We start from the raw sequence: 27,574 nt of genomic DNA on the forward strand, positions 1-27,574 counted from the left end.
ATTCCAAAAATTTAATGCAAGTGTTCCAACCTCATTCCTGTCACTTTGCGGCAGGTGGGTTCTTCTTTCGCATCGATTTCATTAAAGGAAAATAATGTGACCGATGGGGTGGAACCTAACGTCGGCCGTAAGCGCCATTAGGCCGTGAGCGCGCGCATACTCCTCTCGTTCGATAGCCAGTAAGCTCTGAAATGCTTGGTGCGTGCGCCGCGTGCCACTTCCTCGTGCTGTCGCTACAGCTGGCGCTTTGAAGCGCCTATCTCCGGGACCGCCCCATTTTAGTAGCCGTTTTCGCTACGTAAAAACTGCAACGTGAGACTAGCTTCATGACCGCCCAAGTTCACAAAGATTTATTTCATCGCAGGTGTACAAATGCCAGCGTTGTTTTAACATACACTAGATGAAATAGCCATTGGTACGATCCAAAACAAGCACGTTTTGGGGAGCAGAAGTAGTATGTGCAGTTTCCCAAAAGTAGACATGGGGGCAGCGCGGCCGGCGATAAGACAGGCGCCGACACGCGACGACGCTACATTCGAGCATCGGACTCGCTGTGGGAACCGTAGGATGCAAGCGCGCACGCGATGCAAACATACACGTGAGAGGTCTTCGAATTTCCCGCAACGCACCCTCTGTCCGGAGAGCAAATATATTTTTTTATCTGAAGGCCATGATACTAGAGATCAAACAACGAACCCGCTTTGAGATCGCGGCGCGCAGCCGCTATAGCCATTGACTTCAAAGAGTTTCGGATTCAGCAGCAGCCGCAACCTTATCACAGCTAATCGCTGTATCTGCGGCTACTCCCGACTCTCGCCTTGCAAGAAGCATGCGATTTATTTGAGCCTCGCCGAACTGTCGTCCTCTGGTCACTCTGGTCTCCCAAGCCGGCAGGTCTCGTATGTTCAGTTAAATAGAAGAACACCAAAGGGAGATAAAAGAAATACAGGTAACGGACTCTTATCATACCTTACTTGTCACCTCGTCACCTGCAAAGGTGCTATAAACTATTTTAATAGCGATACTTTTGCAATAATAAGAAAATAAGTAGTAATTTTTATGCTTAGGTGGCGCGACAAACGTCAAGTTAGAATTCGGGTGTGTGTGCGCGCGCACGCTGCTGCAACCATTGTAGCTTCGTTTTGCGCCCACTTTTGCAACAGTAAACATGGTTACCGCTAGTTTCGTAGTCGCATTTTTTAGTCACAGTATTTGTTGTTTACGCTACACATTAGGTTGTTCTTAAATATTTATCAAGGTTAATTGATGAACAATTATTAGTAATTAATTAGCGGTTTTTCAGTGCGGTTATTTTGTGTTTGAAAGATTTTTATAACTCCATACGACAGTGAAGCTGTGAACGGCTTTCGGACTCAGTTACTTTTCTTTATTCTATGGTTACTTGGTTGCAGTTGTGCAGTGGTTCACGCCTCGTGCTTTGTGATGAAAATATCTTTTTTTTTTTTCGGACATCATGACGCACATTTTAGTGAAATGCTTTAACGACGATAGGTAATAGGTTTATCCGTTGAAGTCGTTGGCTGACCCAGCTACTGGTGTTCGAGTGATGTGCGAGCCTGACTGTTTTTATGAGTTGCGTGGCAGAGTTCATGATGCCTGTTGAAGAGAAGGCCCCCCAAAACAGTCGCATCCGAACTTCTGCAGATAGTTTCTTGAGCACGTAGCCTTTTTTTTTCTATTTTGACATTGACAAGCGTGAGATGTTAAGTACACGGTTCACTTTCTTCAAGCAAACCGCATGCCCCGGAGCGAAAGCGCACGATACTAACGCTCGCTGCCGCCACCACTTCGTTTGAAACAACGGTAGGTGAAGAGGCAGCGGCGCCCCACGTACGAAAAATTGCATCGCTTAATTTGTTCCGGTCTAATAACGTTTCTTTAATTTGTATGAGAGAACTCTTTAATTTGTATGAGAGAACACAATTGGAACAAAAGGATCAGCTTCTCTGCGCAGTGATAATTTTGTACAGTGGCCACGCCATCTTTCATAGGGGTTCACGTGGGCCGTCTAAGCGCTTGTTATCGCGTTCCGATACGTAAGAGGCTCGCTGCCTTTCAAGGTATTTAGGCAGGCACTACGAGCTTAGGAGAACCGCGACAAATAATTGTGCAGCTGGTGTGCAGCTCTGATACGCTTCTACCACACTCTTACCGGAAGGCAGTGTTGCACTTCACGCTTACGGATTTCGTAACTATGGCGGCCGCCTTGGCACTTCGGGCCTCGAGGTTGTAAATACGATCCCTGCAGTGGCCGCATTCCAGAGGAGCGGAATGCAAGAAGGCTCGTGCATCATGCATTGTATGCACGTAAAAATTTCCAGGAAGTCAAAATTAATACGGAGTCCCCAACTACGACCTGCCTCATAATCAGGTCGTTGATTTGGCACGTAGGACAGCAGAAATATTTTTTTTTAAATCCGTAGTGGCTCATCGTATACCATACGGGTAGTGTGATCACCTTTTGTGCCATAGCGGTTAAGCGCACCTCGATTTAGGTTATGGCTAATGATGCGGCGCACCGCAAAATATATTTCGCCTTTTTGGGATTTCGGAGAACGGCCAACTGGTAAGTCGCAGCTTCTGCGCGGTGACTGTTCACGGATACACAGCGCAAATGAACAGAGGTGTGGTGACGGCGTCGGCAAAGAACACAGCCGCCGAGGGGCTCTCCTTATCACCAGTTACCGCCAATACTACCGCATTAAAGGGAAGCTGATGAGTCTGTCGAATTCAATAAGACGCTCATATACGGATGCGGGAGCCTTATAAACCATGTAGGTAAAAGTTGTTTTTTTTTTTCAATTAGGAGCGACGTAATCGTCGGTTAAAATTGCGCTGTAGCTCCGCCCCCCGCCTAATGCCGCGCGCTGCTGCTGACGCTGACGATGCGAGCGGAGACCGGAAACCGCGGTGTTGTGACGTCAACACTAGTGTTCCGTTCCTTCGCAGCCTCCGCGACCGTGCCTGACCGTGCTTGTTTCTCCGTGCGTGCCATCGTAATCTGCTTCGATCGACCCTGCATTCCTTTGTTGGTGCGTCTGCGTGTATGTAGAGTGGTAGTATACGGACAGCCCTGCAATTCGGCCTGCGCAGTTGCTGTATATGGCCACAGAATGAGAGAGGACTACTTGCCACTAGCAGGCTTTCTAAACGTAGCGTGAAAAGATCGGAGCAACGAAAACAAAGACGGCACGAGTGCGGACTGACTGATGATAACTGGTGTTGGAAGGCCTTATGAATACACGAACTCGCCCAAACCTGGATTTTGATTTACTGCGAGCTCCTTCGTGTTAGCATGCTGAACGGAAGGTGCATGTTTATCTCCCGCCCTTGACGCAGGTTTCGTCGCAAAGCGCCGCGAATTTTCTATTTGCACGTGTGTTGTAAAACAGCCTGCATGCAGCTACCATAACGCAGTGCAAATGTAGAGTTTGCATGTGCTGGAAAGTCGGCGCTACGCTCCCCCCTTCTCACGCGCACAGCGAGAAACCGACCGCCTCACGTAGCCGACGGAATTCGCCGCCTTTACGACTTCGGTTACGAGTAGTGTGCGGATGGCGCACAAATGAAGGTCGCTACACCTACTGCATGAACCGGAAAGCTTTTCCCGCGTTTAAACCGTCTTTGTAGATTGCCGACAGCTTTGCACAGCGCACAAATGCCGACGATTGCATCCCCGCTTACGTTCCACGAGGAGGAAGGAACACATGCAGGAACACAACACTACAGTTGTTTGACCGGAAACGAGCTCACCAGATCGGCGAAAGATCGGCGAGATCACTACATCGCTTTGCAAAAAACATACTCACCAAAGAGCATTTCCAACAGGAGGAGATCTCAAGACTTCGCTTTCGTTCGCGTCGGAAGCACTGCTCGCAACAGCACCGTTCGAGAGGCCGGCTCTTCGCAATCGGCTCGTACATGTAGGGAGCAACGCCGTACTCCTCAGAAAAACGAAGTCTTTCTAAATTTTCCATTACCGTCTCAGAAAAACAGCACCAAACTACCTGGCACCGCGCTTCGTGTGTAGCGGCAGCGGTCGGTTCGGAAGAACATTACTGTTGACGTCACGAGGCGCCCGACCAATCACAGGCGGAAACGAGACGTGCGAGCTGGGCGTGCCTGCTGCTGCACTTTTCGTCGAAGTGAAATATATTTGCGCTTTCTTTCGCTCAATTTCGATACGATATTCGAATTCGGAGGGTTGAAAACCATTACGTACAGATGCTCACTCATTTTTTCTGGAAAACCTTTCAGCTTCCCTTCAAGCATCTTTGCCTAGCGCGGCGCGTTGGCATTGAAGGTGTACTGTACAATTTTAATAGGCGATAATGGAAACATCCCACCGTTCACTGCTGCCTCTTCGAGCTGGACCGATCAGAGTGTGCGTTGCTTGCAGACGCGAAAGGAGCGCTCGGCGCTTTGTCGCTTCGAGCTAAGCGTCGCACTCGAGCACCATTTGCGCGGCGAAGAATGACGCGTGCATGAAGCTATCTCACTGCGCAGATGCTACCGCAAAAAACGCGCAACGGCGTGTACGCGTGTACACAAATCGCGTGGGATGACCGGAGCCACGACGGAGGGGCTAGCTTCAAAGAAGCGGTACATGGTCTCATTCGTACAGGCACGCTCGCATCGCTTGCGGCGTATCTTTAGGTCATTCCTGCTGCTGGACTTCTACCCAAAGATTCCATATCTGCTTGGTATCGGCTATACACTGTCGCATGGTCTTTCGTTCTGCGAGAGAGCCGGGAATATTTTCCCTGCTGTGAAACATCGCTGTGCGGGTCTTACCTAGCCTTTATTGGAGCAACCAATTTCTTCCTTTTCTCGACGGCACTCGTAAAGAGCCGCCAATGTTTACTTCACAGTACAGTGCGCGCTTCTATTTCGCGCGTAGTTATATGCTGTGTGTGGCAGATTCTTAAGCCGCGTAATCTCATTTTCTGTCCGCATTCCCTTCTCACAGGTTACGCATGCAGCAACTGCTCAGGTGCTAAAGTGTTCTACGTCAAGAGCAGCTTGGCGTCGTTCAAGAGACACCCGTTGAAATGTGGCTGATTCACTAGCAAGCTCGCATCTCTGTTGCCACTGTCCATCAAGCGGGATTTTTAACTATATTTTGTTGCTCTGTGGTGTACTAGCTGCCGCATGGATGCTGTGAAGGGTTACTTTCGATTTGCTCTGGCGTTTAGTAGTAAAGGATGGGCTACCTCTTGAGGGGAGGTATTTCGTTCTGCTTGTGAGAATGTTTACCAGGCTAACCAAGTGATGCATGCGTCCTGGAAACAGCAGCGCGAATAGAGGCGGACGACAGATGACGAAATAGGTAGGAGCACACACGAGCGCAAGCTCAACTAAAAGTTTATTTTTGAAGACACAGGGATTAAAGACACTGGTCAACTTGACAAGGGTAAAAAGCCGTGCATGCGTGGCAGAAACAGCCACGTGCGACAAGAAAGAAGTATGAAAAAGCCATGTCATGTAGAATTAACGTGCGTGAAAAACGAGAACTATCGGACAAATCTTTCGAAAAAGGGAAAGGTTTGTCCGATAACTGATACTGGCCAACGAGAAATAGTCTTGAGAACTGCAACTCTTTCCCACTAAGGGCAACAGATTACCTGGTTATGCATTTGTTTTGTTTGTGATAAATACACATTGCTTCTGGGACTACTCTGATGTTGCGGTATAGAGCAGGAAGAACGATTGTTTCATCACAAAGACCAGAACACAAGAGCACTTATGGAAGCATTATTTCATCACGAAGAAAAATTCATAATAAAGATTTGTGTGACCCTTAATGGGAAAGATTTGCTGCAGTATTTCTCGTTAATATCACTTACAGGACAAACCTCAATTTTCATGTGTTTTTGTTAGTTTTTGACGCAGCTGTTTATTCTACAGGACATGTCTTTCGGTCCTTTTTTGTTGTGCCGGGCTGTTTCTGCTGCGCATCCATGGCTTTTTCTTTGTGAAGTTGGCCAGTATGTTTAAAATCTTTGTCTTCACGAATAAACTTCTGGTTGAGTCAGCGTTCATGTGTGTTCCTACCCTGATTCATCCTTCGTATCTCTGTTTGGGTGGTTGTCAAATATCAATGTACACCGAATTGGCGAAGTGTCCATAGAATTGATACATGAAGTTATTTGCGCTGTTTATTACAGGAAGAACGCTATAGGGTCTTGTCTTCTCTTTGTTTTTAACACTGATGTACATTTGTCTAGTTCAACTTCAAGGAGTCCCCTGAGGAAGCCAATAAGAGTGATGGTAACTTCATTTGCGTGTAAGATTTATGAATTTCATCCATTCAGGGCATGACATGTCACATTCCTGTTTGTATGTATGCAAGCATTCGTAGTTTTTAAACATACTAAGCTCTACTTTTCGTTTCTCATGACGATGCCTTGGACTGTGCTGCATTCTCCAGGCGTAGGGGCATTTTTATAGCCGTAAGTGTTCTTTATGTGTTTTTTATGCATGTGTTAACAATTATTCAGCATTGAGACACCCACCGATGTTTTAATTGAATTTCAGTGGCCAATATTCAAGAGCCATGAACACTCAACCCAACAATTCTCCAAACTTTTCATAATTCCTCAATAAGAACTCAACATTGAAGAACGATAGTTCAATGGCTTCTCAATAATTTTTTGTAAGGGTAGGGAGTTCGGTAAACCACGGATGGTCAAAATTAATGCGGAGTAATCACTACGGCATTCCAGTTTTTCAAGGTGCTGGTTCGTTGCTTGTCGCCACTGTTATAACTGTTATGATTGCTGCCGGGCAGCAACGGCATCCGGCCGGAGGGCCAGGAGCATAATAAAGGTTGTCATCGGTGTGGAAACCGCGAGTACGGTGAGGCGACTTATGCCTTTAAACACGCCAAATTTTCAACTGTAGGAAAAAGGGGCATCTAGCTGCCGTGTGTCGATCTAAGGAAAAGCGACCGCACCAGAGCTTGGCGCTGAGCAGCGGCTCAATGGAAAATGCCGAAGCCGAGCTCTCCGCATAGTTGTAAACACTAAAGCTGCAACCAACCGCAGACAATGGAATCGTCAGCCCGGTACGAGGCAATTTTTGCTGGGGTGGAGCCGACATCGTTATGGAAATTAACACCGGCTCGCCCGTGTGCGTGGTGTCCTGGGACGTCTACTGTCAACTTCGCAAAAGCTAGCCCAGCCTTGAAAAATCCAGCTTGAAGTTGTCATGCTACTTGGGTCCGTTGCCTATGGCCGGGAAGCTAACGCTCCCAGTTTCATACTGCTGCACGACTGTTACGGCGTCACTGACCGTTGTGCTCGTCTCCGGACCGAGCCTGTGTGGCCGTGATCTCATCCAGGCACTGAACAACGAAGGGCCTGCGGTTTTGAGCGTGTGCAGCATTGAGGAGCAAGGGCTAAACTTGCAAGAGATCCTGTGTGAGTACGAGGACGTGTTTACACCTGAACTGGGTCTGTTGAAGGTTCCGCCCGCTCATCTATACATGGAGGATGCAGTTCCAAAGTTCTTCAAAGTCAGGCCACTTCCGTATGCGATGCAATAAAAGGTTTCTAATGAGCTGGACAGGCTTGTTAAATCTGGAGTCCTGTCCCAGGTGGCTCACTCGGAGTGGGCGACGCCGATAGTTCCGGTAATGAAGAAAGATGGAACAGTTCGACTGTGTGGCGCTTACAAGCTAACGGTAAATGCCAGCTGTGTGACGGAGCAGTACCGACTCCCGGTAATCAATGACCTTTTTGCTGCACTGCACGAGGGTGACGTTTACAGCACATTGGACCTTCCGAGACGCCTACAACCAGGTTCCCCTGGATGAGCAGTCAGCGAAGCTGACCGTCATTAACACACATCGGGGATTATTCTGCTTTAATCGCCTGCCATTTGGCGTGTCTTCTGCCCCAGCTATCTTTTAGCGAATAATGGACAGCGTCCTGAACGGTTTGCCGGGAGTACAGGCGTACTTGGATGACGTTCTGGTTGCCGAGAAGGGGAATGACGGCGGAAAGGACCTCAAGGCAGTTCTCCAGCGCTTTCTAGAGTACGGCGTGAAGCTAAGGAAGGACAAGTGCACCTTCAGGATGCCCGAAGCTTCGTATCTTGGCCACAACATCAGTATCGGAGGGCTTCAACGTCTGGAGAAGAACATGGATGCTATCATGAAGGCGTCAACACCCAAGAACGTGAGCGAACTGCGTTCCTACTTGGGTCTTCTCGCATATTACAGCAAGTTCCTTCCCTATATGGCCAGTCTGCTATCACCGCTCTACGATTTGGTAACCAAAGAACGTCACTGGAATTGGGCCTGTCAACAACGGGAAGCGTTTCAGAAGTCAAAAAACGCTTTATGGAATGCCAAAATGCTCACTCACTTCGATCCCTCACTGCCGCTGCGCTTGGAGTGCGATGCGTCACCCAACGCAAACGGAGCGGTACTGTCCCATCGCGTTGGCAACGTTGACAAGCCTATAGGTTTTCGTTCTCGAAGACTTACCAAAGAGGAAAGGAATTATTCCCAACTGGAACGCGAAGCGTTGGCCCTAGTGTTCGGGGTATCAAAGTTTCGGGACTACTTACTGGGAAGAACATTCACCTTGATCACACATCACAAGCCGCTGGTGGGTCTATTTCGCGAAGATCATCCCACGCCCATCATGGCTGCCGCAAGAATTCGGCGTTGGTCCTTGCTGCTCGAAGCATATCAGTACAAAATAGAGTACAAACCTGGCTCGGACAACCTCAATGCACACGCACTCAGTCGGCTTCCTCTAGAAACCACCGAGGACACATCAGAGGAGCTACACGAGTACGTGCAATCGCTGCAGCAGCTGGATGCCCCTTTCGTCATAAGCAATGAGACAGTTGACCGGGAAGGATCAAGTGCTTGGAAATGTCAAGTCCTACGTGCTTCACGGTTGGCCAAAGGAGCGCAAGGCCCCTATCCGCGGTTGCACCCATACTTCGCACGAAAAAGTGAGCTAATCATTTACGAAGATCTCATTTACTGGGGTCACAGAGTCGTGATTCCCGAGGCTGCTCGTGGTGACATGCTGCAATATCTGCACGAGACGCACCAGGGAATGTCTGCAATGAAGGCATTGACCCGTACTGTCGTGTGGTGGCCCGGCATCGACGGAGCTATCGAACAAATCAGTAGGAATCGTACTACATGCATACAAGCAAGCGCAATGCCACCGGCGAAAATACCAGTATGTTGGCTACTAATGCACGAGAATTGGCAACGTGTCTATTTGGATTATGCTGGTCCAGTGAATAACGCCATGATCCTAGTGGCCATAGATTCACATTCAAAATGGATCGAAGCAATTCCAGTGCGTCATGCCTCAGCACAATCGATCGTTACATTCTTGCGTAACATCTTCAGCAGGCTGGGCATACCAAGAACCATTGTGACAGACAACGGAACTCAGTTCACGTCAGAGACTTTCACGAAGTTTGACAGGAAATAAAATAAAGCACTTTAGTACGGTACCATATCACCCCCAATCGAACGGGCTTGCTGAACGCGCCGTACGGACGCTGAAAGACGGCCTCAAGAAGGTTAGGTCAGGTTACTCGTCTGAGCGATTGGCTAAACTGCTTTTTAGCTACCGTAGAACGCCCCTGGATGATGGACGATCACCGTCTCAACGACTGTTGGGATACCAGATCCGTTGTCGTTTGGACACATGCCTTCCACCACCCGTAACATTTCCTATCTGTCCACAGGAAGATCAAGAAAACAAGCTGAACCCGGGCACTCCTGTTTGGGCTCGCAACTTCGGAGAGGAAGAAAGGTGGCTGCCAGCCACAGTGAAAGAAACAAGAGGATCCTGAATGATCACCGTTGAAACAGCAGAAGGTGAGCTTCAGCGTCACGTGGATCAAGTCCGTCCTTGATACAGTCCTGTGCCGGCGCAACCTTCGCAAGATCAACCAGCTGGTGTACCGACGCTACCAGAAGAGGCTCAACCAGCTGTGCTTCGTAGATCGACCCGTATACGAAAATCCGTACAGCGGTACTCACCTTAAGGAGGGAAGATTGCTGCAAAGTGAAAACGACAACGAAGACAGAGAAAACCGCGTTCGCCGTGGCGCGAGACCGACGTCATCGCACGTGCCGGAGCCGCTTGAGAACGTCTGAATAAAGGGTTGTCACTAAATAAACGGGCGCAGTGTTCCAGTTCTTGTGTGGGCGTTATTATGCTCCTGGCCGCCCGGCCGTATGCCGTTCCCGTCCGGTAGCAGTCATAACAGTTGAGTTATAACAGGTTGGGAGTTCGGTAAAGCACGGATGGTCAAAATTAATCCGGAGTTAATCACTACGGCGTGCCTCACAATCATGTCGTGGGTTTGGCACGAAATATCCCAGAATTTATTTACTTTTAAAGCTAGCAGTAAAGTTTGAAAAGCATGATAGAGGAGAGGAGGGCAAAGTAGTTGTGTCTCCGCACTTTACGACTGGGGGGCGCCAGCTCCACAATAATTGCTGTGCACTCAGGAAATAGTGTATGACGCCACACGCATGTGCGACTGTATACTGCAACCGATACTGCACGAAACAGTGCATAACAATTTGCCGTCACCGATACTACGCCGGAAAGGACGTGCGCCTTAAGAATTAAGATTGGCTGACGCGCTATGATTTCCTGAGGCTTGGCAGGGGATCGATAAAACAACTCCCCAGTAAAACACTTGAGACAAAGGCAATTGCAATATCTAACTGCAGGATAGGAAATAGAAGAGGAAAAAAGCCCTGTGCACCGTTCCTGCCTCTCCACCGCTCTACAGAGGGCACCATATACACGAAGCAGAACAATTACATCCATGGCCTAAAACTGGGTCCGCCTGACGTGCTTGCTGAAGCAATGACTAGGCACAAATCATTCCTAGGATAGAAACACCCACGGCTTTTTTTTACTCGCTTGAAATGTTAGAGTGCCAGATGACCATTAAATACTGCCAGGTGTGCTTCGCACATAACACCTGTTCGGCAGTTTAAAAGTTATGTGAGCTGCATCAGGGTTTTTGCTAACAAATAGACCCGTTCGCGAAAATTCAGGCAAATGTCAGCGTTCAGAAAGGGTTTTATGATACGCAATCCATCCTAGAGGAATGCATTTTCTTTGGATTGATTGGATAATTCATCCTAGAGGATGGATTTTTTTTAGTCTGTAGCGCGGCCATGGCTGTTGCCCAGGCACCATAAAGTGGACGTTGCTTGTATCCCTCATGTGTTCTTCACTTGTGAACATTCAAAGTGCGGTCTCGTATTGAACAACGGAGCATCGGTGAAGCCCAGCGCGACGGCTTAAGCGCGCTTCTAGTGGCAACACGTAAAATAAAATTGCTACAGCTACAATAGGCGCTATAGCTGCTGCAGCAAGGTAGGCAATGACGATGTGTTAAAACGATGAAGCTCGGCTTGTGTATACCGCAGCGTCGAGTAGACATGATGCAAGACGCAGTGTTTCTAAGGCGTATAATATCAGGACAACGTGTTACGAACAACTCGAACTGAAAGCATTCTGTTGGCTCGCTACGCATTTATCTGGGGCGGCTTGTACGAAGCATTATAGTGCGCGATCAATTTATTCCGGTCTAAAAGGCACTCCAGTCCCCTACGTTGACGCCGCGCTGCATGTAGCAGCTCCCGAGGCCAGCGCCCATCGGGCGCCGAACGCGACACGGTGCTGGCATCTCACTCTTTAGCATGGGGGAAAGAAAGAAAAAGAAAAATGAAGCCATTCACGGGGAATTCTTGTCCTTCTGCCCTGATGCGCGCCGGTCGGCATCCCGTCGAAATGGCTACCGCTTCTTCTCGAGCGCTGCGCATTCATCCGCTTTTGTTCAACATTGAAATGACAGCGCGTCTTTGGAGACCGCACGAAACCGCTCGACAATCAGTAACTTCTGAGCCGGTTTCACTTCGATCGCAATGGTATCGCTTGCATCGCCCGCCTGAGGACTCTGAGCCAAGTACGCGACGCAGTACGGCAATGTATGTGTCCCTGTAAGCAATCGTTGCTCTGAAGATCCGTTTCTTTTTTTTTTTTTTGCAACAGGAACTTTTCTAGTAACGGCAGTGAATATGGTTGGTACGCACGAATTGACAGCGTCCCGTATTTCACTCCGTATTGCCTTGAAGAAGCGGAACCAGCCAATTCGCCAGGTTAGTGCACTTAATTTCACGCACCTTATTGCAAACGTGCACTGTTAAAGCAGATTGACCCTTATTCTATCTTTTTTATTTTGCGTGTCTGGTCCCTGTATCAAGCATTCCGTAAATGAGTAATGGAGTGTGTCATTCCTAATTGGACGCCCAGAACAAAGCATTTCTCCATTCTGTAACAAAAGTGCAAGGACACATGCGAACAAAGAAAAGAGAAAAATAAACAGAAAATAACGAAACGTCAATGTGCTTCTACCGTGTACGGTTGCAGTAAGCACTTTCATGCAGGCGTATTATTGGCAGCAGTTAAAGACGCAGCGTGCTGTCAACTTAGGAGACAAGAAATTTTTCGCGAACTAAAATGCTTCGTCCAGTCGCCACTGGTCTCATTGTGCTTTGGGCCTTTATTCCTTTTCGGTTTTCCTGCTAAACACACCGACTGTCTCATTGAAAGCCGCACTGTAGTGGATTGCGTTATTGTCGAAGAGCTGTGCAGCATGAGTGCGTAGCGTGCCACTGTCTTTAGCAATGCGCCTACTCCGTGCCTGAGAAAACCCGTGCCTCCTGCCTCAAAGACTCTGTCGCACACACTACAAGCGTCACAGAGGCTGCTATGGGCAACGTATTTGGGCGTTATTTCGGTGTTTATCGTATCTATCCGTCAACTGCGAATAACCGCAGTGGTAAGATGTCAATCTTTGTTGAAGGCCGTAGACGGGATCGTGTAGTTCGTTTCCCTATTAAGTCGAAAATAAAGACCAAAACACGGATGGAGGAGAAAACACGTGAGTTTGTTTCCTTTTTTAACCGATTAGGAAAAGTAAAAGGTAAATGTCCCGAGCTATACGGCCGCTGATTTTACCTTTTCGCTGACGGTTTCATTTGTCTCGTACGTTGACACTAGCTGCGGAGTACCCGGGGTAATTGAAATTCCAGTGAAGTGACCAGGTCTTACTACCTTGGCGTTGGCGTAGAGTGACATTGGGTCATCGCAAAACTGGAAGAGTAAAAGCGGTGTCACTCCGTCTTGAAAAATTCAGTGGCGATTTAGCGGTAAATGCGGGAAAAACGCGTTAGCAATACGTCGCCCTTCCTTGAGGCCCGGATCCACGATTTGAACCGGGTTCACCACACTGCACGTTGTTCAGGAGGTCGCTAGACACACGTACTGCCTCCTGCCTCTCGGAGGAACGAAGTGCAACTGACGGTGGTCCGGAGTAGGCCGCCATCAGCTGCAGTACATGTGTGTACATATATATATATATATATATATATATATATATATATATATATATATATATATTGTAAGCATTTATGCGGACCTTATCTTCATCTGTACAAAGTCAGCAATCATCGGCTCATGTTCGTTTTTGCATCGGCGACATTTTTTCCTTCTTGGAGTAAAGCGTCGTCTCGAACGCGGTGTTTCAAATGGAGGGCGGTTCTTTAAAGGGAAGCTGAAACGGTTTTCAATTTCCATGAATTGCTTGGATTTGGAAGAACAGACCTAATAATTTACGATTCCGAAATTTTTTTCTTCGTTTTGTTAATATAAGGGGCGGAAAGCGCATTCTAAATCACCCCCGCGGACACGCCCCCTCGCTTCCCGGAGCGCCGGGTGAGGTGGTTGCCAGAGGAAAGAACCGGCGAGAGTGACGTCATTCGCGGGGACCGAGCTGCCAGACCGGCGTGCTGGCATGCCTCTTTCCGTCCTGGGCTTTACTGAACGACGCTACGAGAGATCTGCCGCCGCCGCCGCTCACGTTTGTTTTCTTTTGCGACTTTCGTAAACTGTTCTTTCCTTCTGTGCTGCGTGAGTGCCTACAGCCAAGGGCGCCCAACATGCCCTCGTTCTGTGCAGCATTCGGCTGCGCGAACACAGGCGGGCGAGACGATGTGGTGTTTCACAGGTTCCCGAAGGACAAGAAGCTTGCAGCATAGTGGGTCCGTGCGGTGAGGAGAGATAAGTTCGTGCCGACGAAATCTACTGTGCTGTGCTCGGACCATTTCCGCGATAGCCGGATAGCCTTACGACAAATGCAGAAACGCGTTGTTGCTAGCGTTGCTACACTCCGTTTCAAACATCAGGTGCAACGCTTTGGAGGCTTGAGATACTTCTTGCAGTGGCTGCGTTCGCACTTAGAAAAAGTTCGGTGTTTCTTGACCCAATTTTTTAGAAAATTTTCCATATATGAAATGAAAGAAATGAAATGAATGAAAAATGAACGAAATGAAAAAACATGAATGAAAGGAATATGAAATATAGGAATATGAATGAAAAAAAGAGAATTAACCCATAGAAACGATCCGTGTACTTAAACGGCTGTTAACACGTTCTTTTAAATCAATTTTCTTTTCGGCATTTTTTAATTGCAGCCCGTCGCGGCAGCTTCAAGTGCATGCTCGCGCCAACAAACGCCGCTGGCACGCTGCCAAGCTTAGACGGAAACGCGCGCAGTAATAAATTTTGGTGACCGGACTTCGTGCGTAGCTTCTACAGCGTTCCACCTGAGGTATGAAATGGAGTATAGGCTTGCCTAGTGACATTCGACGTACGGTTGCAGTCATTGTGTTTACCACATGGCGGTGCTAAAACTGCCTAATATCTTTATGTCAACACTAGCATGGAGCACGCATACCGATTCTTGATCGAGCCACAATCGCAACGTCGTCGAACCATAGTATAAATATTGCACATATAACACCTCTGGCCATCTCTGGATGTGTATGATAAGCAACTTCCATGACTGTACCTCGCAGCATTGCATGTGGGCGCTTTGAAACGCGGCACTTATGTTCGCGATCGTGTATCAACACTCAAAAAACCACGGGACTTTAGACAAGCAGCGGCAAGGTGCTTGACATCGCGGAATTGCACCCGTGTTTACAATCTAATGAGAAGTTAGGGCTTCGGCATTCTTCCAGCAGCATGTTCTCAGTGACACTTTAGCTCATTTTTTCTCCCGTCATTGGAACGTGCAGCTACATGAAAAAAAAAAAAACATACCTACCAGCTAAGATTTCCAACGTGCGAGAAGGTGCACACGTCGCTCTCGCTGTTGGCACACTCAATATCGTCGTTGCCGCCATTGTTTTCTGTATCGGCTGTCGGTTCGAACATGTACGGCGAAATTACAAGCTGTCCGAGACAGCGAGAACGTTCCATAATGCTTACAACTCAGCTATGAAGCCAGAACAGAACAGCGTGCTACGCCATGCTATGCTCTGAAACGGCGGCGCCGACCGGTGACTGCCTCGAATGACGTCACAGCGGCCCCGGGCAACAGCGGCGTTCGCGCGATGCCCTGAGGCGCTGGTGCACGTTTTCACGAAAAAACAGCCGCTTGCGTTTGTTTCCGTCCTTTTTGAACCAGATATTCGTGTTCAGGGGACTCAATAGAATGCCGCAGAGAACTCATTTTTTTCGAAAAGTGTTTCAGCTTCCCTTTAGGATCCCTTCGACCTCAATCGACGTCAAGGTCTCTCCTGAAGCTACGTTCGCCACGTCGCTTCCGCCAAGAGGCCCCAATGTCGCAAGACGGGACCGCAGCGTCCACAGACTCGGTTCAAGTACCGGCCACCCCACGCCCAGCCTTGAGAAGAACCGGTATCGCGATCCTGAAATCTCTGGCTTACCTGGTGAGGACGTTGAAGACTGGCACGATAACTATGATCGTGTCATTGAATACAACTGGAACGAGTCATCGAGGTTAAACAACGTACGATTTTACGTTCCTCAAGTAGTCAAGACATGGTTCCTGAATCACGAGAGAGGCTTCCGTGGTTGGTCGTCTTTCAGGGAGCAGCTACGGCGGATTTTTGGCACACCCACGGTTCGTTCGAAAGTTGCGCAGAGGAGGCTGTCTGAGCGCGTCCAGCATTATGGCGAGTCGTATACCTCATACATTGAGGACATCCTCGCGCTTTGCCGCCGTGTCGACAGTGTCATGCCAGAAACTGACCGCGTGCGTCACCTTCTTAAGGGTACAGGATCTACTGCCTTCAACGCACTCCCCGCTCAAAACCATTCGACGGTGTCGGACGTCATCTCCTTCTGGCAGCGCCTCGACGCCCTGCACTCCATCCTCTTGCGACCAGACTTTTCCGACAACCCTCTGGCAAACAGTATGGAGCTCCAGTCTATCATTCGAGCCATAATTCGTGAGGGATTGCAAGCGCATGGCTCACCCCCTTGCAGCAGTGCTGACGTCCAACCTGCTTCTACTGACCTGCGCGGCATTATTAAGGAGGAATTGGCCTCCCTGCAGAACGCCCACCATACCCACAACCTACAACCTCCTTGTTCACAACCAGCTTCTTACGCTCAGGTTGCTGCAATGCGAGCCCCGCCGTCTCCAATCACACCACCTGCGCTTGTTCACGATCACCTGGCGCCTTTAGTCGCCCGAGCTCCGAACCCGCCTTACTACTCTGTCTGGCGTTCGTCAAAGCCTATATGCTATTACTGCAGCTTTCGAGTACACATCTCCCGGCTTTGCCGACGTCGTGACCAAGACGAACGCCTTGGTTACGGTGCCTTTGAACGCGATGCGCCACCTCCTCGCGTCTACCGCACTTATGACGATAATCCTCCCGTTCGCCGATCTCCATCTCCGGCCGACTTCTCCAACACAGCACACAACCCACGTGCCTCGAGACGCCGCTCCCCATCGCCGCTCCGACGTTCTGTTTCGCCACTTCGACCTGTCCCCCAACTCCATGTCCAGCGACCGGAAAATTAACCAGTGCAGTTTCTGGAGGGAGAACTGCATCGCCGCGAAGTGCTCCAAGTTCTCCTGAACGTCTTTAATAATATTTGGGATTTTACGTGCCAAAACCACTTTCTGATTATGAGGCACGCCATAGTGGAGGACTCCGGAAATTTTGACCACCTGGGCTTCTTTAACGTGCACCTAAATCTAAGCACACGGGTGTTTTCGCATTTTGCCCCCATCGAAATTCGGCCTCCGTGGCCGGGATTCGATCCCGCGACCTCGTGCTCAGCAGCCCAGCACCATAGCCACTGAGCAACCACGGCGGGTTCTGAACGTCTTTCGAACGTGTTATTGGTGTCGGTGGAGGGCGTGCGCTTGTTAGCTCTGATTGACACGGGAGCTACTATATCTGTTATGCGTGCGGACCTGTGCTCTTGTCTGCGGAAAGTGAAGACGCCTTATACTGGATCATCCCTGATTGGGGCTAATGGAGCATTCATTCGACCATCAGCCCAATGTACAACACGCGTCTTCATTTATGGTATCCGTCATCACATGAAGTTCGCGATTTTATTCCCGTGCGCTCATGAATAATTTTAGGTTGGGGATTTCTCTCGTCAGCGTCCGCTTTAATCTCTTGCCGTCAACGTGTAAATCCTCCTAACTCAAGGCTCCACAGTGACCTGTTATGTGGATAGCCAACCAGTCTCCCTGCTTCCTCTTGCCGCCTCACAAGCTTTTCCTCAACAGGGCAAATCTGCTTCATCTGCCCTTGGTTCCGTGATAAGTCCTGACCTTACTGCTGCTCAGAGTGAAGCGTTGCTAAAATTTCTCACGAAGCATCAGGCCTTCTTTGACATGGATACTTCGTCACTCGGACAGACTTCCGTTACCTTCCATCATATCGACACCGATGGCCAGACTATTGTACACCGTCGTCCCTACCGAGTCTCTTTGGCCGAACGCAAAATCATCGAGGAGAACGTCGCCGATATGCTGAAAAGAAACGTGATACGTCCCTCCGCCAGTTCTTGGTCATCACTGTGATGTTATTGGGGCCGGATCACTCTAGAAAAAGGGAGAAGCAGCACGTGGAACCACAAGCCCACATCAGACTTGTATTGACGCACACAATACAAATAACGGCACACACACGTGACAGTTCCCCAAAATACCTCATAGACGACATTCACTATATCTATGGATCGGTGGATTATAATTGGCCTACAGTTACGGCGGAAGCGTGTGTCGCCGTGTCGGAGACCTCGTGGAACCGATGTCGGCCAGCGGGGTCGGACAGCAGTGTCGGCCGGGCGGGTCGGACGGCCGGGTCGGACAGCCGTGTCGGACGGCCGGGTCGAACGGCCGGGTCGAACGGCCGGGTCGAACGGCCGGGTCGAACGGCCGGGTCGAACGGCCGGGTCGAACGGCCGGGTCGAACGGCCGGGTCGAACGGCCGGGTCGAACGGCCGGGTCGAACGGCCGGGTCGGACGGCCGGGTCGGACGGCCGGGTAGGACAGCCGGGTAGGAGAGCCGGGTAGGACAGCCGGGTAGGACTGCCTCGCGAGACTCAGGTGGCCTTGCGCCACAGTCGATAGACGGGAGCCTCCGCGTGCCCGGTTTCCCTTTGGCGGGGTATGCGCTCGGGAGCCCACGGCCGCAGTCACCGGGTTGCGTCCACAGCTGGGGGGGGGTAGCCCTGTCGCCGCTCACCCGAACGCTCGATCGCCCCGGTTCAGGACCGCCAGCCCTCCTGGACCAGTTGCCCAGCGGAAGGGCGGGGCGAGGTAACCTCCCAGCGGGCGACAGCGTTGACTCGGGTGTGGCGTATTGGCGCGGGCGGCGATAGCTCCTATGGGCCAGACGCCCAGCAAGGAAGCTGTTTTCTCACGCCACGGGCCACACTCTCTCGCGCCACGCTTTTTGAGGCGCCACTGCCGACGCTCCCAAATTGGTGCCGATGATGATGATGGCTCTCTTGCGGGTACTTGCAAAGAGTCGGTGTCCTCTTCGCCACCGCACGGCGCACAGCCTTCATATATTTATACTTTCCACGCCCGCGTACCATATATTATCGCAATCACCCGTCGAATTAGTGCAGAAGAACGATGGATCGGTATGGTTTTGCATTGACTACCGCGCGCTAAACGAGATCACCCGTAACGATGCACATCCGATGCCCTGTATCGATGACACCCGTGATTCTTTGAAAGGTGCGCAATACTTTTCCAGCCTAGATCTTCGCTCCGGATATTGGCAAATTCCTATGCACGAAGCGGACAAAGAAAAGACCGCATTTTGTACTCCGGATGGTCTTTGCGAGTTTAACGTAATGCCTTTCGGTCTATGCAACGCTCCTGCCACATTTGAGAGAATGAACGGCGCTGTTCATCGCGGCCTCAAGTGGAAAACTTGTCTATGTTACCTCGACGACATCGTCGTGCTTTCCTCGACTTTCACTGACCATCTGCAACGCTTAGATGAAGCGCTCACATGCCTTTCTAATGCCGGACTGCAACTAAACACGAGGAAGTGCTGTTTCGCTAGCGCAACGATTAATGTCTTGGATGATCTCGATAGCAATGACGGCATCCAGCCCGATCCGGACAAAATTTCCGCAGCGCTCAGCTTTCCACGCCCACTTCGTGCAAAAGAATTGCGCAGCTTCATTGGACTCGCCTGATAATTTCGACGTTTTATCCGGAGCTTCGTAAGCATTGTCTCGCCCCTCCACAAGCTCCTTGCTAGTTCCAGTTCCTTCGATTGGAACGATCAATGTGAAGCTGCGTTCCAACAACTCAAGCGCGCACTTACATCCTCACCTGTTCTTTGTCATTTTGATGACAAGGCGCCCACATTACGGCACACTTACGCTAGTGGTCAAAGAACTGGTGCCGTACAGCTTCAGCGCGACCACGAATTTTGCGAAAAGGTTGTTGCATAAGCAAGCCGCGTTCTGACTTCCGCGGAATAGAAGTACTCAATAACCGAAGAAGGGTGTTTAGCCGTTGTCTGGTCCATTCATAATTTCGTCCATATCACCACGGTCAACGTTTCACGGTTGCGACCGACCACCATGCCCTATGTTGGTTGTCGACAACCAAAACTTGTCTGGACGCCTTGGCCGCTGTATACTCCGATGACAAGCACATGATTTCGATGTCTTATACAAGTGCGGAAGGAAGTACCAAGATGCCGATGCTCTTTCACTATGCCCATTACCACCATCATCGGAGCACATCATATCACCTTGAGAAATTGGCAGCACGGAGGACGCATCGTCTATTGCACCGATTTCTTCCTTGACTGCATCAAATCACCCTTCAGTGCTTTCCACTCACGAGCGCGCCGATTCTTATTGCCATGGTATCATCAATTGCCTTATCGGTATTTCATCTCCACCCAATTCCAGGCTACCGAAACAGCTCAAACTGTTCAAGTTCGAAGACGACGTGCTCTACCGGTATATTTTCACCCGGCAGGCCATCGATGGGTTCCCGTTCTACCGCACTGTCTTCGCGCGGCAGTTCTGCAGGTCTCACACGGTGACCCTACGTCAGGCCACTTGAGTTACCACAAAACACACGAGCGCATCCGGAGCCGATTGTTTTAGCCAGGTCTTTCCACGAGCATAGCTAGATATGTTGCCTCGGGCACTCTTTGCCAACGCCGTAAGAGACCTACTATTGCTCCGGTCGCGACGCTACAACCATTTCCTTGTCCAGCAGAACCCTTCTCTGTCGTCGGCCTTGGCCTTTTCGGGCCACTCCCACCTACTCCAGACGGCAACAGATGGATCGTCACTGCTGTCGACCAGTTGACCCGGTACGCTGAAACAAACTCAATACGTTCTGGAGCGGCCTCAGAAGTAGCGGCCGTCTTCTTGCAGGCTATCTGCTTACGTCACGGGGCGCCTCACGTTCTTTTGAGCGACCGAGGCAAGGCATTTCTTTCAGGCCCTCTTAATCTCGTTCTGCAAGCGTCCAACACCATGCACAAGACAACGTCTAGCTACCACCCTCAAACCAACGGCCTAACAGAGCGATTTCATCACACGCTGCGCGACATGCTATCCATGTATATTCAACCTGACCATCGTAACTGGGATACGCCCATTTCTAACATTTGCGCACAACACGTCTGTTCGACGGACCACCCGGATGCTCTCCGTTTTTCTTAGTATACGGCAGTCACCCAACGTCATCAGTCGACGTTTCTTTCTTCTCTGGCCCCGTCAACACTTCACCATTGATCTGCGACCACTTTGGGCGCTATAACTTAAAACTATTCCACATTTTTCTATTCGAATTCTGCAATCAGCCCTCCTCGATTGGTCAAAAACATTTTTGGACCACCCCCATTTCACCTGTCTGTCACGCGACGTCACGAGAACCGCGATGGCTCCCCATTTCATATAACGTGTACACAGGGATTATGTATAATATGAACGAACAAAAGAAAAATTGTTATTTCTAGTTCGACGCCTCTACGCCATTAGCCCTCGGCTATTGGTCAAAAGTTCTCGGGCTGCGCCCACTTCAGCTGCCTCTCATGCGACGTCATAAAACCTCAAAAACTCACCGCGTCAATGTGACGTGTACGCGATAAAGATGCATTAATATGCCGAACAAAACTGAATTTTCTTCTGAATTGCCGCAGGCTGCCCCGTTCGGAAAGGAATAAAAGATGGCTGCCACCTATCGCTCAGGCGCTGGCTACTCGCATCTGCCAGAAAGCATGGGTTTACTTGCGCATAATAAAACTTTTTGCATGGCCGTGTAACGTTTTAGGGCACTTTCGACACGTTTACGACATTGTTCTGCCAACCCTTTGTTGCTGAGGATCCATTTTGGATCCTCAGCAACAAAGGGCACGCGTCGATGGCATGCGACGGTGCCACCGTCGCATGCCATCGACGCGTCGCCGCAGCCGATGTTCCCTTTCGCCCACTCTACCCAAGCGTGACTCCACTCCGTCGAGGAGCGCTCGCGCCGAGAGCGATGGTGACGTGGCGCGCTAGCGGAGTCCCCTTTCATCCGCTCCGCTCCGTCAAGGAGCGTTTCTGACATGGCGTCGCAGCCAATGGCGTTGCAAGTTTAGGCACCGTTTCGCTGTTACAGATTACAGATGCCGAGTTTTTCGCCGGCATTTGGCGCTTTCGCCTTAAGTATTCTGAACACACCTAAGCACTTTTCCTGAGCCATGCATGCGAAAGCATTAATTTCCACTTGAGCACGGCTCAACGGTATTTCGCACTATGAACTCCTCGCGCGCAGGCGAATGCGTTCAGAAGCTTGGCACATTTTGATTTGGCATTATCAATACTCGGAAGGCAGACGAGAGCTTGCGCGGACAAGGAACGCGCGGATAACGAGGATAAGGAGCGTCGCGTAGATTCCCTCTCCCCGCACGCAACACCTGGTGCGCTAGCGTGCCAGCCTGTGTTCCATTTCGACCGCTCTGCTGCGTCAAGGCACGCTCGAAACGTGGCGAAGCAGCCAATGGCGATGGGAGCTTAGATGCCGTTTTGCTGCTACACAGAAGCGAGACTCTTTCCCTCGATGAGGCATTTAACGCTGTCGCATCAAAACTAATCACAACTGGCAAACTCCTTTGTAGGGATGGCTCTCCCTCCATTTCTCAAACGATTACTGCTGAGCGATTACTTTATCGTAATTCTTCAAAGTGCGGTGGGTTTGAATCGTCTCACACACACTAGTGTTGGACGCATATTTAAAAAGGAAAAAGAAAGGCACTCTTGTCGTAGATAAGACGGGCACATCGCTGTTACGGATGCTACAAACTCTGATGACAACTAACAAGACCATAGATTTAGAGTTTGTTATTGACTCTCTGACGACGCAAGGGAATACGCCAAGCACCTGGTCATGCGAAGTTTCATCACATTGGCAGCGCGTCGCCTTCTCTGGTAGGTAAACATTTTGCGATATCGGCGAAGTGTACATAAAATGGTGCTGCCGTAGGTTTGAGAAAATGAAACTCGACACGTCGTAATACTTTGCTAATTATCAAATATGCTAATTCACAAACTTCATGCCCGATTTCGGTGAATGCGTTTGGCGGGTAGTCAACAGCGTTGGTCACTCACGGCAGCGGTGCTATTGGGACGGTGCAGGTGGTCAACACACTCGGCATCCAGCTCATGATCTGGCTTCAGTGCTTTGGCTGGCATGTACACGCGCGTGCACATGGAAACTGAGATGGCCAATGTGGGGCCCGTGTTCCACGCAATCTGTCTGGAAATTTGTCTCATGATAACATCCTGTTCGAATAGGGCGAGAGAGAGAGCTTGAAACAATCACTGTTGGGCAGGATAGTAAAAAATTGGCTGCGTAGCCACGAGCGAAATGTTTCGGATGCTAGGCAACCCTGGTTTCTGAAAACCGCGGGGAATTAAAAGTATGCCTGTCTTTTATTTCGGGAGTATGATGAAACTTGAGCTGGTTTGAGTTGCCTCCATCAGCTCTCGAGGGCTCAAAAATGAAGCTTTCTTTATGCCAAGGCATTTGCAAAATCCATATTATTTATGTGCTAAATATTTATGTAATGTAATGTTGAAACCCTTTTATATGTACATTTATTATTTAGTAGCGCGTGTCAATGACTGAAAATGGTTAACCGTTTCGAGTCCAACTTGTTCTGGCGTAATATTGTAATAGGAACGCGTCGCATAGCATGCCAAGACGAAACGATCCAGCCCTCGACAGCTTCAGCGAAGCGTCGTTGGTAATCGTGATGGGAAGTAAATAAAAACAGAAGAAAAATTATGCAAATCCAACGGACATGTGGAAATCTACGTAGAGCTTTCGTGCAGAAGTTAAGGAAATGCAATCAATGTCCCCATTTCATTCGTGCGTCTTTAGCGCAAAGCAAACTAACGGGCGCTTGTATTCTAGCGCACCGGTACGACACAGCGTGACATATGTTGTATATTGCCACATATTCCTTCATCTGTATTTTAAATGTACCGTACACTTTTGACCGACAGCCCAATGCCGATATGTGCCAGTGTGTGGATGTTATCATCATAATACCAATAGGAGGACACACTTCGTGGCCGATTCCCTTTGGTGGGTACATACCCACAGTGCACAGACTGTGGCGCTCCAGAATGGCTGGGTGTTACTGCGATGCAGATTCCAGACGCATGAGCCGCGCAAATGTACTTCCGAGGAAAGTATAAACGCCTATGAGGAGGCGCAAAAAGTACAACAGTACCCTCCTGAATTGTTGTCGAGGTTAGAACTCTTGACAAAACTAAGAGAATTTGGTGGGATTGCAATGCTGCTGGTCGGTAGATGTTACATACGTCTTTCGCGTGTTTGTTCTCTGAATTTGGGTGTTGTTAATGAGCGAACTTGCATGCGGTCTAATAAAGAAGTCTGTGGCCTAATGGTTAAATAATCGGAAAGCTATGCCGGTGCGCCGAGGTTCAAATCCCGCATCGGAAGTTTTTTTTTATTAGCTTGTTATTTTTTTCCCCTTTTTTTGAAGAGAAGGCTGAATTTATTCGGCGAGAAACTGAGGAGCGAGTGACTTAAAGGCAGGCGGACCGCCGACCGGCTAAGGACGAACCGGGGATGACATGGTAGGGAACGAAAGCGTCGCTTCAAAAATTGTGCAGACCCGCAACACCATACAGATTTTTGCAAGCATACAACTTCCGTAGAAACAAAGACCACTTCCTAGAGAAGGCCGAAGTTCCCGCTTCTATGGACACCGTTATGCTGATGGCTCTTTCCACAAGCCTTTCCTACTCGACGCATTTGCGTACTCTTCTGCGCAGGGACCTGTCTACCTTTCTGTAAATCAATTTCTCTCTCTCTGTCTGTTCTGCGTAGCAGCTGTATTTTCTTGAGCTGAGGAGCCAGATGTATCAAAACTACAGGTAGCAGCAAAGGTGCAGCTGCGATAACCCTGCTCTGCTTCAGCAGTTGTGACTCGCCGTGGTCATCACACTTTCACCGGCACGTTTTCAGCAGCAATACTATAGGACGGCGCTGTCTAATGAGAACGCTGTACTAACGTGTAGAGCCTTTTTTTTTTACTAAGAAACAGGAAAGGGATAATGCCACTGGCCGCAGCAATGTTGCAACCAACCGTGAGCCATCTGTCATCCAGCACTACTCTCTGCAAAAGTCGTTTATTGAGTAATATGGCCAACTTTTTGTTACCGGCCTAATGTGTGAACGTTCGCATAACATAGCACCAGCGTAACGTATCCAAAGGGCGGCAGCACTTTCCACGCGATATTTATCATGGACTGTACGAGTGTTTCGAATTAAAACTGCGTCGCTGCACGCATACTCAGGGCATCTGGAACCCTAAAATATCTTGGAAACGAAACGCCGCGCTGTGAATTGTCCTCCACCCTGCTCTTCTTCCACAAGCTTTCCGTAATATTTGCCTACAGAACCTGATTAACTGGCTGCTTGAATGCAGTATTTCGCTTCTAGGTTATCTAAGCTCCATTATCCTTTGGTCTTCGTAACGTTACGTCTCACGTTGGCATTATAGAATGCAGAAATCATTCACTGGTTATTCAGAATCTGTAAACTGGGAGGAACCAGATTTGCTACCGATGTGTGAAGTCTAATGGCGCTTTACGGCATGGCTCCATCAAGTGAACAAGAAAAAAATTCAGGGGAAAAATAAACAAAAAAATATACGTAGCAAATTTCCATTATATATTGGGATCGTGTAAATCGACACCGGCTATGGTCACAACTCCCCCCTAACTCGGTGCACTTGGAATGCAAGCTAAAGTCATTTTTACCGCTCTATCGTGTAGTCTCTGTTTATTTGAAAGCAGAATAAAAGAAGCCCCTCTTATGCATACATACATACGCCGTACCGAGATTTTAAACAGTGTATTCCAAACTGCTGGATTAAAAAAACTAATTAAGACCCCAGTTGGAATTTAGGTGACCCTCCTCAAGATCTGTTAAAGCGAAGAATGTGTACTTTGCTATTGCGTCTGTGCTAAACTACCAAGACAATTTTCTTAGTCGTCGCTGAAGCACTCGGCATTATAGTATAACGCAGACAATGGCGCATGTTGCAGAATATAAAAACGTGCATACATCTCAGTGAAATATATTGAAAAAAGAACGGCATTGTGGCAATCACAGCGAAAAAATTGCCTACGTTATTTCCGAGACCCCACTCTGAAAACAGCTGCACCCTTTGGGGTGTATATTTGTCAAACGAAATTAACCGTCATCTGTCTCGCTTGCGTTTCCTTTCCTGAAAACAATGCACTCGTTATTTCCTCTCGAGAACGCTCTGTCATGCTGATAACTCGCATGCCGTTAGTGACTTGGAAGTACCGGGCTCGCAGTGTTAATAAAAGGAAATGCGGGCAAGACAGATGACGATTATCGTTGTGTGGCAAATATACACCCCAAAAGTGTAACTGTTTTTAGAATGCACAGCAAGTTATAAGTCATAAGAATTGGAGGCAAATTCTTTTCCCACTCACCATGCCGAGCAGGTTCGGGTTTTTAGAGGTGATTTTATAAGGCGCCCCTCCTGTTATGAAGCATTCCAGATTTGCTTCGTGTTCGTCTACGGTCAAGTGTGTCACGATGATGAGACCATCGACTAAGAATTGTCTGAAATAATGGCATTCGTCATAACTACATGGCCAAACCAAGATCCAAAATTTTGATATGCTAAAATGACCTGCGAATAGTTTTTAGTCATAATGCACCAAGAATCTCCGCAGCAAGGACGAAATATACCGTCAAATGGTGTTTTCTTTTTTTTTGCACTAGAAATAATGCTGGTTGGCGCTCGATGACGCTTTTGTTTAGACGCTGTGCTGCTGTATCGTGTATTGAAATAGGGCAGTGTGTCGTCCAGGACCGGAAACGTGGCGCTTTTTTGCGATGACGACCTTCGGGTCTGGAGCATTCCGGTCTACTACAGCGTCATCTGTCCCTGCAGCCTGAATTCATTGCTGGCAGGTGGAGCTATAATGGTGCAACACAGGGCCTCAGGGATCAGTAATTACGGTTGTCGTGATAATCATGCATGTCCGTGTGGAGCTCCTGATTGCTCGCTGCGGTTTTTCGTGCCGCGTTCGCACATTTTTTTTTTTTTGTGTGTGTGTGTAGGGAAAGCGCTGGGTTTCTAAAATGTCTTTTTATCATTTAGATGGCTGCAGAGCGATCATAACTCAGACCTTCTTCAAGTCGAGAACATTGAGAGCATTGGCTGTATTCTTGCCATTCGGCGCCCTTTTGCGGAGGAAATATTCCAACTACGGTGGCTGAATTTGTCACAGAGCATTAGGTTTTTTTTTTACTTCATTAAAACTTCGCGACCGTTTTTCTGGCTTATGCAATATGAACGGAATCTGGTGCAACCCACAAGGCCCAGTACAGGTGTTACTCCGGGCTTCTCATCGTAGTGTGTCTCAAAATACTTTGATAACAGGAACATTGGCCTGCTTACGGAAAGGAGCGACCATACAAGAGTTTGTCTTCTGCAACAGGAGCGCTGAGAAGACGATGAGGAACACTGCATTATCTGTGGATGTGCCCTGACCGCTCGCATTATTCATTTTTTTGCACATTATAACAGTTTCAATTGTGTTTTGAGAGAATTTTAATGTATAGATCCAGAAAGTTTTCCAGAACATAT

The sequence above is a fragment of the Dermacentor variabilis genome, chromosome 3, assembly GCF_050947875.1.
Source record: "Dermacentor variabilis isolate Ectoservices chromosome 3, ASM5094787v1, whole genome shotgun sequence".
NCBI lineage: Eukaryota > Metazoa > Arthropoda > Arachnida > Ixodida > Ixodidae > Dermacentor > Dermacentor variabilis.